Raw genomic sequence first — 11,318 nt, 5'->3', positions numbered from 1 at the left:
GTCAGGGTGAGCCTCAACAGCTGGGGTTTCACGTGCTCCTGCAAACCCAGGGAAGCCTGGCTCCATCCTGCAACATCCTGGGGTTACTCACTTGCGAGCGTAACAAAGACCCTAGGACTCTGTAAAAACCTGTCTTCCCATTAAAAGAAGGGAAAACACGTCTGAACCTACGTGTCCCCGAGTCCGGAGAGCGCCTGTTCACGCTCCTGCGATCTCGGGAGACGGGTGGGTTGTGCCTGAGTGCATGCTCTGCGCGCTGTAGCACCAAGCTGGCCCACCGAGAGCGGAGGAGGTCCTGTCCCTGGGAATTGTAACTGCTCAGTGGGCAAAAAAGAACAACAGACCTTCGCCTGCTATTAGCGCGGGGTGCATTTTTGACAGCAAAAAGGAAAGAACAGCCACATAAGTTCCGAGTATGTCTTAACCCCCCACCTCCCCCCAAACACACACAAATAAATAAATAAGAAGGAGAATGAAAAAGAAAGGGAAGCCTGGATGAGGGAGCGTTACAGGCAGCGAATTGCTCAGGACTTCAAACACAGGGAGTCATTCTGTCAAGGGGAGGGGGCGGTGGGGGCAGGCACTGGGCCTCTCTAACAAAGTCCTCCTCTCTTTGCTCCCTCCCACTTCATTCACTTGCAAATCAGTGTGTGCCCACAAGAGCCAGCTCTCCGAGCCCGTAACCTTCCCATCCCAAGAGCTGCAGTTTCCGCCGCAGCAACGAGAACCGCAGAGCCCGGACGCGCAGCAGCGGCAGCAGCGGCGGCGGCAGGAGCAGCCTGGGCGGGTCGCGGGGTCTCCCGGGGGCGCAGCGAGGAGAGCAAAGGTGGGTTCGGTCTCTGCTGGTAGCGGTGGTGGTTGTGCCTGCCTTTTCTGGTTTTTAATTCTATAGCTTTGATGGAAGCCAATCAGAGAGCCCTCCTCCCCACCCGGCGGGTGCCGCGCTCCCGGAGTTGGGAGGGCTGCTCAGCCTGGCAGCCCGGGTCGGGGCGTTCGCGCGGTCCGGTTGCGCAGGCGGCGCTGCTGCCGCTGCCCAGGACGGGCGCCGCTTCCCGGGGAGCCTGGGCGCCGCTCCTCTGCCTTCTGGTAAGACCGATCCGCCGGGGCTGGGTGGGGGCGCGTGTAACGGGCGTGGGGAAGAACACGCCGTCTCTCTCGGCCGGCAGAGGCTGCCCGGAGAGCGCCGGCATTTGCGAAGTTGGCTGGTCAATTACCAAGGGCGCTGGTGCGTGTAGGACCCGCGGAGCCGTTTGCGGCTTGATTTATTTCCACCTGCCCACATCACAAGGGTCTAAGCAGGACTGCTTTGCTGAGTTACAGTCTTTGGCTTTGGAGTAAAGCAGAAAATCAGGTAGCTTGAAAACTCCTCAATGCTTTCCATAAGGAAAACTTAAGCCAAAGGGGTGATCTGGGCCAGAGAAAGAGCTAAAGAAAACTGTTAGCTTGCTCGCTCTTGTGGGGCAACGCCTGCCGGCTCGCGCAGGACAGAAATGCTTAGGTTGCGAGGCAAGTCCAACACTGGACTCCGAAAATGGAGCACACTGTCCAGGGCTAAGTCATGTGGGAAACGCGGCTCGCTCGTGCTCCCACGGCTGGCCAGGCACAAATCCGGGGTCTAACGCCTCCCCGGACCCGCTTGAAGAGCAGACCGAGTGCGCCCGGCGTTGTTAGATGTCCGATGCGGGGAAAGTGGAGCCCTCAACGTGTTTGTTAATCCAGAAATTTATTAAAAGGGGACGTTGCAATGGTGTGTACTGCAGCAGTTGCAGAGCTGGAATTACTTCTGTAGTTAGATATTCTCCTGCCAAGAGTTACCGGAGATTTTAAGATGGGAGATGCTGGAGAGGTCAGCGTGGTGCTCAGAAGTGTAGTCAGTGCTGCACTAAAATCCATATTTTATGGGGAGTTATATGCAGGTCTCTGTTGGGGCAAGGGGCTGTTCACCTAACTACCGGGAACATTGAAGAACCAAGAAGTTTAATCATCTGGAAGAGCCACACATCTCTCTCTCTCTCTCTCTCTCTCTCTCTCTCTCTCTCTCTCTCTCTCCATTTTAATTATGATATTTACATAAACAGGTGTGTCAGGCCCATATCTTGTGCAATCTTCACTTTCACTTAGTGAAGCACATAATGTGGCAAGAAGAGGTTTTTCCTCTGAGAACGTGGCTGGAGTGGCTGGTGTGCACATACATGTATGGCTGCCCTGGAGGGGTGCACACGCCAAATACATGCTTTCTGGGTGTACATTATCCAGCAGGTGCACGCTCCTCCCTGGGCTGGAAAAGGTTACGTGGGGAATGTACCTAGTTGATGCACAACTCTTCTGAGAATGAATAAAAAATATATTTATTCAAATGATGGGGGGGCAAGGGTTGCTTATTTCCTTTCTTTTCTTGCTGACGCCTTTACCCAAAAAGGAAATCCTGTAGGATTGTACTGGGCAGGGGGGTGAGGGGGGACCTCTTCCAGTTTAGCTTGAGCATCATCCTTTGTGTAATGGCACTTGCGTGGTTCCCTTTGGCTATTTTAGAAAGCCGGAAAACAAGTTGTGTGAAGGAAGGGGATATGATCAAGAAGATGTCTTCATTATCTCATAAGGAGGAGGGCAAAGTTGATGCCAGAGGCCAGCTCTTCAATGCAGAGCTCCAAAACTTAAACACAGACCAACAATTTACCAGAAAATACAATCACACAGGATTGTATCTCACCCACTTCTGCTCTTTGGTGTGTTCTAATTAAATAGGTATTGGGAGGAAGTAAAAGGCAGATCTTTTCCTACCTCTCTGGATGCTTCATGGCAGAGAAAGTAACCAATTTCTTCAGGAAAACTTGAGAGGGAGCAGCACATTTCTGAAGGAGAACAGCAATGGTTTAGTTCCACTGCACTTGTCTACAATTATCTTTCGCTGCCATTATAAATGATAGACTAGTGTCTCTATAGGGACTTTTAGTCCCTTTGCTATCTGGCTTTTACATCAATTTATTGCCATTACATTTCTTAATGCTAACTCTGCAAAGATAATATATAGAAACAAAATCATTTTCTACCAAGTTGCCTACTATCAGAAAACATGTACTTTATCTCTTCCACCCACCACTCCCATCAGCTTTGCAAGTAAAAACTTACTCCGAGGCACTCTTCCTTTCTATGTTAACAACAACAACAAAAAATCTGTCTTGAAAAGTACTGCTCTGTGATCCATGCAACAGCTAAAATTTCTAGAAAGCACAACCACACTTCCAGGACATCAAATGACACTTTATTCTTGCCGATGCATCAATAAGTTGGAACAAGAAGTTCTGAATACCTAATTAGAGCTAGCTGACTGATTGTCCTACATAGGGATATAAAAAGAGAAAATGTGGCAAATACTCTGAATGAAACCATATGCTTTCCTATGGAAGTGAAACCGAAACATGTGGTCCCCCCTTCTGGCCCTGACTTGCTCTGCAGCCACGAGTGCCAGCTTACTGAGGCCACTTACTCCTGAATGGCAGAAACTTTCTGTGGAAGGGACCTCTAGTGGGTCACTCCAGGCATTTCCCCCTGTTGTTCGGTGGCATCGTGGATTTTGTTATCTAGGACGATAAGCACACTACAACTTGTTCTTCATAGACAAGTTCATATTCTCCAAATACTAGCTTGACATTCAAGCCAGGTGGACATCTTTATATTGGCATCATTTGTCTAGTTCCTCTAATTTAAGGGCTTCCACTGGCACAGGTTTCTGGGTATCTAGACTTTCAGTAGCTTTTCCATGATTCCATGTAAAAGCAATGGACGATGAACAAGGAACTCACCACCATCACTACGATTTTCCTTACTTCTGATCCTGCCATGACTGTACTTCCTTTATTTAAATTTACCCCCGAACAATAATTGGGCTATAGCTATAACTCAGAAAGTTATAAATGACCCCCACCACTTAAGGAATATTTTCAGGAAAAAAATTTTCATTAACCTTTCAGAGATCCACGAACATTCACAAGTTATACAGAACTAGAGGCTTCCGATGGAAAGAAGTCCCCATTCAGATAAGTGTGTGTTAAAAGCACATGTCACCCATATTCTGGGAGCTGTTTTTTATTTCTCTCTCTGATGTATCACCACACAGGTTAGGTAACCTACTCCTTAAAAAAACTCCGACACTTGAAGATAAGTTCTAGGAGACTGAGTCAGCCTCTTCTGCTGACAGTGTGCAGGATTCAACTTCCAATTAAAAAGCCTGTTCTAAAGTTTGAAATGTGTTCCAAAGGCAATAACATCCACAGAAACCAGCTGCCTTACGCTGCTTGCTTCGTCACAGCAGCCCATTCTTCGGGGTCCATCAGAATTAGCGTCTTGCTTATAAAAATAACCACCCAATCCTCTGTCTGAATTGCATTTTTTAGTAGTGTTTCAGCCCAGCTCATGTCTACTGAGCTCACCTTATTTGCTTCACAAAAAAAAAGGTGAAAATGTAGATAATCCAACCTTCTCTGGTTTACTTTTTCTGAATAGTGCTTCTGAATACAAAGACTCAAGAACATCATGCTAATAGGGAAATTGCTGAAAAGAAATTAAAACACGCACGGGGAACCCAGATGTCACACTGTTCCGACAGAATCAGAGAAGAAATACAGAAATACAGGACTTGCGTTGGCTCTTTTCATTGGGGTTTTTATTCTGTTTTGAAGATAGATGAGAGCTTGAAGCACTTTCCTGGGTCTGAACAGTAATATTTTTGTTCGAGCGTTCCTCTTATGAAGATTAACTGGCCTACATTTTTTCAAGTTCCTATTCCTCGACCTGCTCCCTTTTTCAAAGCGGTCATATGAGAAACTTCAGGTTTTCCCTAATTAACTATAGAGCCAAACGTATGGTCTTCGTAACCTCATCTTTCACAAAGTAAGAAGATAAGGTAAGAGGGGAACAGTACAAATAACCTTTCGATAAGGTGACACACCTTTACTTTACTACAAAAGTACATGGAGTAAAGCCCTTTAAGCCAAAATGATTGGGTCAGAGCAGGCCAGGTACAGTGAGTACTCTAACTGTTCAAGACTGAACTATCCAGGAAATTTTAACTCTGCCAACAAAGAAAACTTACCAAAGAATAAATGCTCTGCACACACACCCACAGATGTAGAGCAGACACATACACAGAGGGCACTATGCCCTCATCCCCACAGAGTATTAGAAATTATTTCACCTTGTTTTACCTGTTCAATATCTTTACACTAACAGTGTTGGGTGCTCATTTCCTCTATTAATCGGATCAACGTGCTGAGATGTATAAGAGGAAGAGTCTAGAATGTTACTGTTGAAGCCAGAATGTTACTATTGAACTTGATGTACAGTATAAATGGGCAGCATGGGTCCCAAGCCTTTCCTACAACACACAGTCCTCTCCTGGAGAAGAGAATAAGTTATGAAGGTGAGGAACGTTAAAGCAGCCACCAGAGAGTATTGTTTATCTTTGTATTTTATCACTGGAAAGAGCACTGTGGTTTCCTCTTTCTACAACTTCCCAAATTGGTAGATCATCCAAAAGATGTTCAAGAGACCTAATCAGTTATAGGCATAGAAAACAGCAAGAAACACTTATATTGAGGTGTCCAAGTAACAAAGGGAAGAGAGATAAGAAGGAAATTTTTAAATAAAAGAAGTAAATTTTTTCATAGGCATAGAGATAGAATCAAAACTGCCATTTTTGCCCAGGTTGCATTTTCTACTTTATAAATACTGCTGATATTAAATACAACTTTGTAAACATAATTATATCACTAGTATGTTTATAAACACTACACTTTTCTGCTACAGAATGAAAATTTGAAAATTATCCTTAAAAAAATGACCATCTAAAAGAGATGACCCTGCACAGACCAGGAAATAACCAGAAGAGTATGTTTCTTAAAAAAGTGATCGGAACTCTCATGAGAATCAAAGAAACAGATTTTATTTGTATTTTAAATAATATCAGCTCCTGTTCTTCTACTGTCCTTATTGTCCTGCAAGCTGAATGGATACAATGTGTGTCCTTTTGACACCTGCAACCCAAAGTCTACAATAGTGATACAGACCAAATGCATCACCCATTTGAATCCTGCATGTGGTATATGATGACAGACTGAGCCAGCAAGACAGCTCCCCTCACCTGCCAACAGAATAGTAGTGACCAGCGGGCTCAGAATATTTATCTATCCAAATAGTAATGATTATAATTACAAAGCACATTCTAATAAATTAACCTTTACTGAGATTTGCTACATGTCAACACACTGGACTAAGTATTTTATGGTCATTCTGTATAGTAACCATTACTCAATATATAAAAGGAAAGTGTTATACTTGTATCCTCTCTTTTTTTCTTTTTTTTTTGGTTTGAATTTCCAGGGAATTTCTGTTTCAGCCAAGTACTTAATGAATGTGCTCTTAACTAACACTTGTAATATCTTAGAAGCAAAAGTGTGACTCTCTCTGAGAAATACAAAGCAACAGAGGGCATGGGAATGATTGGATTATTTTGACCAGAGCAATGCAGATTTTAAGGCTGAGAAAATGCTTGTAGGTGTTATTCATTTTTGAAAAACCATTTGCAAGTATGCATTAGAGTTTATAATTGTAGTAAAAAGGATTTTAGGGGCCATTCAAGCATAATAGTGGTACTTTCATAAGAGAATAAATCATTTTCTCCTGCCTTCAAAGAGAGCCTCATGTTGTTGGAGAGGGCACTCCATGAAGGCAGCTATCGTGACAGCTGTTCATTTCATTGACAAGGGGCATCCCATCCTCCCAGCACCCTCTGCGGTCGGCGGTGCTTTCTCAGGCATTAGCTTAGTCACGGTGTGCATAGTGCTTGGGACCAGGTACAGTTGAGTGAAATCGTATTTATTTCCATCTTTATCTGTTGGGTAAAGATAATTATTTTCTCCTTTTGTAAGCACAATTTTGTTATTTCATTACCATCATAGCTCAGTATTTGTTCTGAATTATTTCTTTACCAAGTAAAATTTCACCAAAAAAAAAAATAAAAAATAAAAAAAGGAAGGAAGGAAAGAGGGAGGAAGAGAGGGAGGGAAGGAGCGAAGAAGGGAGGCAGGCAGGCAGGCAGGCATCCTCACAATACAATATTATATACAATTTACATTGATGAGCCATTTTCATTAAAGTCTATTCTTTCTATTGTCACCATTCAAAAAGCCATGTAGTTAGCCCAGCCTTCGAGGACAGTCAGAACTTTAGACATGTAATCAGAGAGTGTGAGGCACAGATAGGAGCTCGGAGATCATTGAACCCAGTGCCTGCCCTTTGCATCTGAGATAACTGATGACCTGAGAGATGAATGGATCTGTCCACAGATACATTCAGTTCTTCCATCTCTGTCTCTCATCTGCAACTTAACTTCTAATTAGTGAGTGTTATTGCTTTTTACCATCTCCACTTCATTCTGACATTGAAAATTAAAGGGGAAATTTAAATCTACACTATTGTTATTTATAAACATGCTGTGTAAGAGTACACGTGGAAACTTATGGAGAAAGTAAAGATATTGGCGTCTTTAGGAATTTTGTGTATTCGTACCATTTTGTAAAGCTCATGTTGCAAAGAAGAAGTGTAATTGTCCTTTGAAATTTTGACCAGTACTTGTGGACACATGAAAAAAATTTAGGTCTTTATTTTATTCGTAATGGTTGATGGCAGTTCTGAGTGAGCTGTGTCTAAATCAGTGATTACCCAGGCTGGCCAAACTCTGTGTCCATCTTTGAAAAAACAAACAAGTTGTTGGTGAATAGTCAGTCAGACATGAGAAATAATGACAACCTATTCAGTGTTTCATAAATCTCAATTTACTCAATTTAAAGAACTCAGATGGTGTCCTTCCCACTTCTTTGGAGTTAAAATATCACTTCTTTCATGAAAGGGTATGGATGGACTATGTTGCTTTTCCCCTTAGCAAAATTGAAATCTGGCAAATGACCCAACGTCAACTTCCCCCCTTAAATAAAAACTTACAATGTTCCGTGAAATCCAAATGTCTGTGGTCCAGTGGGTTGGATAACGAATAACTTCATGATGAAAAAGTATTCACCTGATTCTTTTCCTTCCTATCTGGGCAAATGAAAAGTAAAGGCTAAGCGTAATGTTATAAAAAACAGCCAAAAAAGACAAACTAAAGTCATTCAATCAAAAGGTATCTTTGGATCTCCCAATTGAACTTTATACACAGTAACACTAATGTTTGTGATACTACTGCCATTTCTGCCTGTATCAGCATGTCCTGTAAGAATGTGCTTGGCCAAGCTCAAGGCCAGAATGTGCCATAAAGGATGAATTTGCCCACTTACTTACATAGCGAATTATTGAGTAAAAATCAAAAAGTTTTCAATTTATTTATATATAATTTGATCAGTTAAAGAAAATTCAGCTCAACTTAACCATATATATTGTAAAAGTGGCATTTTTCCCTGAAAGTGAACTTTATGTAACCGTGGACAAATTTTTTAAAGTGTTAATTTGTATTTTAAGGTATGCATTTTTAACTTCAAAAAGCAGTTGCCTTCTAGGATATTGTATAGATTTCAGTCATGAAAATCAGCTTATATTTTTAGCTATAAAGCTTAAGCTTCCTTTTTGCAGGATTAAAAAATAGAGTTTCATTAATCTGCTATCATCCACTGTATAAAATGTTTGAAATTGCCCAATTTTGCATTCAAGTACAATATTCTAAGCTCTTCTTAGCAACAGGCTGTAATTTAACAGAGATCCAAATGATGTGGTCAGACTAACTAATCACCAATGAAAATGATAAAATCCACCCAGCCTGTTACACCACTGCTGAATCCAAAATTAAATCAAGCCAAGCTACTATGTCCCAGCATTTACTCTCAAATTACACTATTTGTTGGGTGTGGATCTTCATTAAGACAGCAGGGTGAAAGGGTCACTTACTCATGTCATCTAGAGGAGACGGTCCCAAACCTCCAGACCCAGAAGGCACCAGCTCTGCAATAATTTTTACATTTAATGTACCTTTCCCTGCAGGTAAACTGCCTGTAATCTAAGTGCAGACATGCATGCCAAATATGGGTCCCGTATTTAAAATGCTTTCCTCGTGATACTTTTTTCTCTCTCTTAAGTTTGCCTTTAATTCTCAGATGCCACATTCCACAATAGCTTTCCAACTAGCACCATGGTTTGCTTTACTTAAAAATGCCGCCCCTTAAATTTAAATGTGTATGTACTTTGTGTGCTAAAAACAATGCAATCAAAGAGATGACCACAATAGAGGAAACAACACTGCAAAATATCTAGAGATGACATGAATAACCACTTTTTCGAAGAGAATGCTAAATAGGACAGTTAATGTATTTAGAATATGGAGCTGAACGCTACATAAGAGGAAAATATTCTCAAGTGACTAAGTTGAGATGTAGTGAAAAGACTACGCTGTGATGTAGTGAAAGGCTTCTTCTATGTAGTGGACAAGCAGAGGAGAAACCATTGAAACCCTCCTGGGTTAACTGGGCACTAAAAACAAGAAGCTTGCTCTCCACCCTGGGTGTCCTAAATGTTGACAGTACACATGTTTGGGTCCCCATTTGTCAGTAGATTAAAATGAATATTTTAAAGTTTTTATTTACTTCATTTTACACAGTAAGGGAGGGAGGGAGAAAGAGAGGGACAGAAACATCAATGTGTGGTTGCCTCTGGTGTGCCCCCTACTGGGGACCTGGCCCACAACCCAGGCATGTGCCCTGACTGGGAATCGAACCTGTAGCCCTTTGGTTCACAGGCCAGCACTCAATCCACTGAGCCACATCAGGGTAAAATAAATTTGTGTATGACTTGTTTTTTATCTTTTTTCTCTGTACGACGATTTCCATCTTAGTTGGTTGGAGACACCAGCCACAGAAAGCAAGAGCCAAACTTGCACTGCTTTGTAATTAGAAATATGCACTAACATCCATGATGTTATGAAGACTTTAAAGCAAGAGATGACATTTAGGCTTCATATTAAACTCAACAATCCAAAGAAGCAGCCACCTGCTCAGAAGATGCTTTGCTCATCATGTATTTTCCAATTTAGGCTTTATCTAATTGACAAATATCCCTAAAAAAATGATGTGAACGCTTCTGGAAAATTTCTTATTTGATTTCCCGCACAGCAAAAGCTCACCCGATATAAGATGGTTTTTGAAGTAGATAAATTCAAATGGACGGGGAGAAAATGGATTTAAAACGTCACGTCTCCATCTCAAGGTCACAGTTCTAAGGCAGAAGCACCACAGTGCAAGCACAGAGCAGGGCTCCATACATGCCTCCTGGGTGAAATCCTCTACAAGCTGCAAATGAGTCTCTTAAATAAGTATTTTTTCCAATGTATTTCTTTTTCAAGTTCATTCATAGCAAAACATACAACTTTTCTATCCCATGCTAATCATTTTTAATAATTCTGACTCCTTTGAAAGGAGCCAATTTCAAAGGAAGCCTTATGCATGGCGTCCTGAGAACCACTGGGACTGAGCACATACGTAGAGCTGCCTGCTTCCCAACTTGGCCACAGACCCCTTCTTCCTCCAGGCAGACTTTTTATTAATCTCGGTATTACACAGCGTTGCCTGGAGCCTGATTAACAATTTATGCCTTCCTAAGCAGATTAGCAGAAGTCTGTCATTTTGATTTTTTAATTCTTAATTTATGTTTGGAAACAGGACGTGCTTCTGAGTTTACACTTTCAATATGTTTTATTTTTCGAAATTTAAATATTGTTCTCTCTGAGACCTGTTTTGTTTTACACTTTTAGTATCTGTATATGTTACTTTATGATAAATAAAGAAATTGCTTTTTTGCTAAGTGAGTTTTCCAACCTCTCATTTAAATAATCTCGTATTTCTTTTCAAGACATTTTGAATCTGTTCCTTGAGCAAAAACAAGAAAGATTATGGGTAAAACTGAAGAGGATAGTAATAAAAGCTAGCACAGAGAACACTTAAAATATTTCAGGCACTATTCTCAGTGATTTACATGAATTTGTTTACAAACAGTGCTCTGAAGTAAAAGACTGTCAACCTTCCCACTTTTAAAGATAAAACTGGGGACAGCACAGTTAAGCTACTTGCCCAACGTCACACAGCTAATACTTGTCAGAGCTGAAATTAAATCTTGGCAGCCCATGCTCTTAACTATTAAACTGTTGTTTCCTTTATCATTCATATATATATATATATATATATATATACACACACACACATACATATATACACACATATACATTTATATATTCAAATAGCTGATAAATTCAAATGCAAGTCAAATCCAAAAATGTCAATGAT

General features: G+C 41.5%; 1 protein-coding gene across 2 annotated transcripts in view; it reads left to right on the top strand.

The window, feature by feature from the left end:
* The first annotated feature begins 643 nt into the window (after nucleotides 1–643).
* The window catches only part of CDH6 (cadherin 6), a 127,700-nt gene continuing 117,025 nt past the window's right edge, over nucleotides 644–11,318 (top strand). Inside the window, exon 1 of one of the 2 annotated variants that reach the window (XM_037129021.2) lies at nucleotides 644–826. The gene's annotated coding sequence lies outside the window, so the exon portion shown is untranslated. Of the gene's footprint in view, nucleotides 827–999; nucleotides 1,087–11,318 lie in introns of those variants that run through there. The other variant, XM_053657401.1, reaches the window with a different exon arrangement.

The sequence above is a fragment of the Artibeus jamaicensis genome, unplaced genomic scaffold (assembly GCF_021234435.1).
Source record: "Artibeus jamaicensis isolate MK-2021 breed Jamaican fruit bat unplaced genomic scaffold, CSHL_Jam_final scaffold_369, whole genome shotgun sequence".
Taxonomy (NCBI): domain Eukaryota; kingdom Metazoa; phylum Chordata; class Mammalia; order Chiroptera; family Phyllostomidae; genus Artibeus; species Artibeus jamaicensis.
Note: the sequence above shows the minus strand (reverse complement) of the source record. Positions and strands in the feature narration are given on the sequence as shown.